Source organism: Clinocottus analis, unplaced genomic scaffold, assembly GCF_023055335.1.
Source record: "Clinocottus analis isolate CAN_PGR_092001 unplaced genomic scaffold, fCliAna1.0.p SCAF_22, whole genome shotgun sequence".
Taxonomy (NCBI): Eukaryota; Metazoa; Chordata; class Actinopteri; order Perciformes; family Cottidae; genus Clinocottus; species Clinocottus analis.
Genome location: NW_027175954.1, coordinates 4,500,353 through 4,506,352, shown reverse-complemented (window position 1 = coordinate 4,506,352; position 6,000 = coordinate 4,500,353).

The window sequence follows — 6,000 nt, the reverse complement described above, 5'->3', positions numbered from 1 at the left end:
GCCAGGCTTCTCTCTCTCCGTGTGTTTGCATATGATATGAACAAAGGGGGCAGTGATTAATATTATCTCCACGAGTATTAGTCTTGAGATTTGTCAAAGATGTAATTAAATTCTTTCTGCTCTCTGGAGCCAGAAATGTCAGTGCTAGGTATCGCCTAAATGAGTCAGCTGCTTCTAATTCAGGCAAAACACACTTTTAATATTTTCTGAATTACTTTCATAATGCACTGCACTCCTAGAAGCCACCAGAGAGTTATAGACAAAAGGAAGTGGAAGGCTCGTAACTCCAGTGCAGCGAGTTCATTCATTTATGCAGACCTGCTGCTTCTTCCAGGGGAAAGCAGAAGGCTCCAGTTCCAGTGACATATGCCTGTATAATATTTATAAAGGATATCTTCAAATCATAGACATCGGTCATATTGCATATATTGTATGTGTATCATATCCGTGCAAAGTAGGGTTGCTACGAAGTTATTCATTCAGTCTGTGCAATTATAGTAAGACATCTGAATAACTTGATAAAATATATTTTTTTTTTAAAAAGACCATTAATGTGTTATGATGATCTAAAACTGAGAAAAGCAGCAAATTCTCACATATAGGTAGCAGAAATCTTTTTTGATAATTTTTGCAGAAATGATTAGAAGAGTAAATTGTGCATCAAAATGAATACATTTTCTGTTGCTGCAAAGTGCAACAGCACCGGACCAACATACAGGGTTACAATACTGTGCAACACTACCTTTTGTGAAACATAAAATCATTAAAATCAATAATGCTCATGTATAAGGGCTCAATGTCAGAAATATTAACTTTCTGAAGCTTTTTTTTTTTTTTTTTTCCATCCAACAGCTGAAGAGCTCAGTTTTTAGATGTCAAATACAAATTTGCCATTTAGGGCTGAGGAATGATATATTTCCCATATATATAAAAAATGTGTTGGCACGTTACAGTCCAGTGAAGAAATCAAGTTGCCATCCTGAACTTTTGTACGTTCAGTGCAACTTTGAGCCAGAGAGCTCAGCAGAAACTTCATATTAAAAGTAACTGGACGCCAATGAGACCATAACAGATTTGGGGTAATTTGTTCTTGTTTCTTAATTATAGTCAAAATCCTAACAGCTGTATTTTAAACCAACTCAAGACAACTTGGAGATTTTTTTTTAAATGAAATGCATATCATAAAAAGTTACAAAAATGAATATGGCATGAAATAGTTGCGTTAATAACTTTCTACACGTCAGACAGTCGGGGGTTGGATTTGATCATACAAAGCATGTATTTATGTACACGATGCTGTATCTCTACCCCCCTGTGGGTGTGACTTTCCACCCTCTTCAGCCACTAGATGTCTCCCAAATTCCACTCGGCTCAGGGTTCATTATTGTAATGACTGGGCCCTCAGTGCCAACCACCCTCCACTTCTCAATGCCCCCGCCTCCTGCCCTCCATCCATTCTTCATTTAGGTTGCCGAGGGTGCCAGGTCACTCGGAGGTGAGGACATCAGCAGCTGCCACTCTCCTGGAGCACAGGCTGTACCGTAGTCTTCGCCTTCGGTGCCAAACCTTTCCTCGGCAGCTCTCGGTCCTCGCTGAAAAGCAACACACACACAAAAAAAAAGAAAAAGAGCCGTGCCACAGTACAGAACAGGAGTGTGTAACTGTACGGCTTTCAACCTCAGCCCTCTCTTTGAGAGTAGGCTGTATTTCAAAGCTAAAAAAAAAAAAAGAAAAAAAAAATCTGTACTAATCCATGCTTGTCCTTGCTGCTGTGCTTCGGAAAATACTGAGCATGAGCCCCCCAAACCGCTGGACGCGCTCCCAGGTCGCTGCTCGTTTGCTCCCGCCTGCGTACGAGAGGAAGAATGCCCCTTGAATGCAGATGGATTCATTAGGTCTGAGTAACACCCTTCTCCTCCATCATGCTGACACAAACACATACACACTGTACTGCTCTGGCTTCGCGAAAAAGGGAACAGTGAGTTCTGCAGCTCTGGACACACTCCACACGCATGCACACACACACACACATATATATATATATATATATATATATATATACACACACACATACGCATGCATGCATGTACATACACACACACACACACACACACAGTTGTCTCCAGTGTAAACAACACCATGCGGTTTCACTAAGGAAGATTAACTCAAATGCTGCCGGATCGGTTTCGGCCATTTTAGCCTAAACACAGGACCCATCCACATGTGTTTAGCATTTCGCTGGATCTCTTGAACGTAAGCAGAGGACAGAGACTGGCTCTTTGAGGGAGTTTCATGTCTAATGGAAGAGCTTACGTTGACAGCCTTTCTTTGTGTCAGCAGTCTGAAGTCAGAACGCTTTCCTGGCTCAGGACAAAATACATCTGTGCCCTCATACTGTTGTAATTGAACACACACAAAAAACAATAAAAAAAAAAACAACCCTCAAACGAGCGCTGAACAATGGGGCCGCTGCAAATGTCAGTAAACAAAGTGAGCATATCGTGGCACGGAGAGACGTCTGTGTTCCCTCCTCTTGTCGGTTGAGTCAGGGTTACAGTTTGGTTGTTTCCTGGTCAGATCAGAGCGCAAGGGGAGCCTGACACTGAGGGAAATGTCAGACTGGCCCTCCTACCACGCTGATTTGGGAGCTGTGCTTGTACTAGTGTGACAACCGGTCATGGGCTGCCGATCCACAAAGCCTCACCCCGTCCGCGCTCTGTTTGCTCTGCACCTCCTCACACACGAGCACATACCACCACACTCCCTCTCCCCCTCTCTTTGAACACCCAAACCCGCTCACCTCCTACACATCTCGTACATACATACAAGCCATCCATCTCTTGTCACACACACACACGTACATTCGTACACACACGCGCATGCACTCACACGTGCTGCCTGCCTGGCTGCTCAACTGGCCGCTCCGCCTCGGCTGGCTGCACCGCTGTCTCTCTGTAGTGACAGATGAGTGTGCGAGAAGCATTTCCTCCAGGCTCCGAGCTCACTTTCAAGACGGCTGCAAAACGATACAAGAAGCCACACGCTAATGGGGTTGGAGTGCTGCAGCAGAGCCCTAAGTGAGTGCGTGTGTGTGTGTGTGTGTGTGTGTGCTTGTAGATGTAACACCCCACTCATTATGCTGCTCTGATGGGGCACTGTGCGGCGTCTTTATAAGGAGACCCTTTTGGCAACATGTCTTATTATATCAACCGCTGAGATGGATGTTAATACCAGGCGGCGCTGTGCATGCTGGGTGCTCTCCAGCCCGTCGACTGATGAGACGTGGTTGGGATTCAAAGTCCGTCTCATTGCATGGGCTAATTCTATTTAACCTGGTGAAGTCTGCTAGATGGTACGGTCAGAATCCCCCGGGGGAGACCAGTATGTACCTCTGCTTTATTACCCACCTGAGGAGGCTCGCTCTCCCACACACACACACTCCACTGTTTGCTATGTGTAATTTGCTGGGCAGCCTGTGGGCCAGGCCTTCATCTGCAGGAAGGCGCGAATAGAGCCTTGGCGCCAGTAATTGGACTTTAGAACTGATTGGGGAACTTGATTGACCCCCGGTAATGGATTTGAGTGAATAATTATTTGTAGTTATGGTTGGGAGATGATATCAGGGAGAGAGAGACCAATCCCACCAGTGTGACTCACCCCTGCCACCAGAGCAGAACGCTGCCAGCACTTAATTAATGAAATCCAGCTGCTCAGACTCCCCACGTGTAGTGGCTGATCAAAAAAACACACAGGGGTCTGGTCAGAAAAAAGGGTTATCTTCATCCAACCTTTCCCTTTCGCACAGCCGGCAGCCCGTGGCCCATCACAATAGTGATTATAAAATCTTCTCCACTCCAGGTACAAGACATTAAGGTTGATAATGTCTCCATTATTTTTTAACTGCCGGTGGCAGTGCTCAGCACGGCCGACGGCGGCCATGTTAATGAGACCTCTCAAGATGGCAGGCAGCGCCTCCTCAGGACACAAAATGCAATCACTCTTAATCCAGCACTTTAATTGCCGGCCGAGCCGGCCTAAGTGAATTCAGCTGTTCCGTATCTGCAGGCGAGTCGCTTGCACCTCGAGAACACTCATCATTCCTCGCAAAGATAAACTCTGCTTCAAAACAAATGGCAAGAGATGCGCGGTGGTCTGTCTTGTGAAAACAGAGGCTTATCATATTTCTTTTTTTGCTGGTTTGAGGGTGTCGGACAGAGACTGAAAAAGTCCGATTGTCTTTTCTCTTCCCTCATGGCCGTAACCCATAATTTGCGAGGTGAACAGCAACCACCTTCCTTACCATACCTCTCTTTTATCTTCCTCTCTTTGCTTCTTGATTCACCAGCATCATTATCCTCACAGCTCTCCTCACTATACAGTCAGTTTCTTTTCCCTCTCCTCTTCTCAATCTCCTGCCTCCATCCTTCGCCCCGTCCTCCTGTCATATGTCCTTGTCTCCCTCCTCGTCTCCCTCCTCGTCTCCCTCCGTGTGACCCCTCGTTGCCCTCTTGCCAGTCCCTATTATTCCTGGCTGCCCAGTGGCCTGGTCAGGCTGGTTCTCCGGGGCTCCGGGCAGCCCGTGTTATGACAGGTAACACTGGGCCGCACACTCTCCCTGGTAACATGAGGAGGTCAGCCTGTCATACCTGTCCGCGGCTCCACTGTGCGCACACATGCACGCGTGTGCACGCGCGCACAAATGCCATGATTCACTGTGTATGGATAACTGCCAGGCAGCCCTCGCCGTAACCTTAGATCCAGCAAAAGTGAGTGATGAGGCGCAGTGGAGTAGAAATACACCTTTCCCCATTCTCTCGCTTTGTGTTTGCAAAACAATGGCTCTTTTTTTTGTGTGCTAAAGTTCTTTACATAATGCTTTTACATTCTTGGCAACCGGTCGGAATGCAGTGGTTGTCCTTGTTTAGCACAGAGGAGGAGGTTTTAACTGGATAGTGGCTGTTAACTACCGCTAGACTCCTCTCTCTCTGCTGGCATAGCCTGCTGCCCGTGTTAATGGCCACTCACAGTTGCTGCCCTGAGGGGCCGCATGACAGAGTCAGCCAACATCGGACCCTCACAGCACCTCCAAGACCATCTGGTCAAACAACAGACAATATGTTCCGTATGTTATTTGTCTTTTGCGTCCATTGTTTTTGGCTTGGAAGAGGAGGCGCCGAGTTGCAATTTGTTTCATTGGTAACGTTTTTAAATCGGGACGGGATCGCTCCGGCGGAGGGCCCAAACGTGTCCCCTGAATGGATTTCCTGCTCATGATGTCTCATTTATGTCCAGCTGCCCTCTATCAACCAGTGAATAGCCAAGTTTTGTAAGGTTCAGGGCCAGTAATGAGAACAGTCATCCTCTACCCGACCGAACAAGCTCTATCCACCCCGGACAAGATGGTCGCTCCCCGGTAGTCGATCAGCGGTTGTTGTTACGGTGGCATGTTCCTGGCTCCCGGTCTGATCCGGGGCAGCGCCCCGCACTACCAGGCCTGTGAGGGCCAAGGGGGCCGGCATGGGTTTGTCACGCCAGGTTGACATTTCAGGGAACTTTGCCAGGACACCACAGCACATTTTGTCCTCCTGGACACTGGTGTGGGAGCGAACGTGTCAACTCGGGCAGATGGGCAGGCGTCAGTGCCAACCGCACTGGACCGTACCGGACCGCTGGCCTGGCAACCGTCAAGCAGCCAGCTAGACGTAGCGCTCCCTGGCACGTAGCGGAGGGGCAAGTGTCTCCCTCTAGCAGCGAGCTCTGGGAACATGTCTGTCTGCATACAATTTATGAGCCTGCGTTTGTGAGACAGTGGGGAAAAAAAAGAAGATCAAACCCATACACATCCTCTCAAGATAGTATGCAGAACAGAGTATAACTGGCTTTGATAGAAGAAGTTCAGGGCTGCCAACATTTACATTAAATAGTTCAAACAAACCAGAAAAGAAAGCACATGGTAGTGAAAAAAAGTCAAACTGAAATGAAACGGATACCAGACCAGTC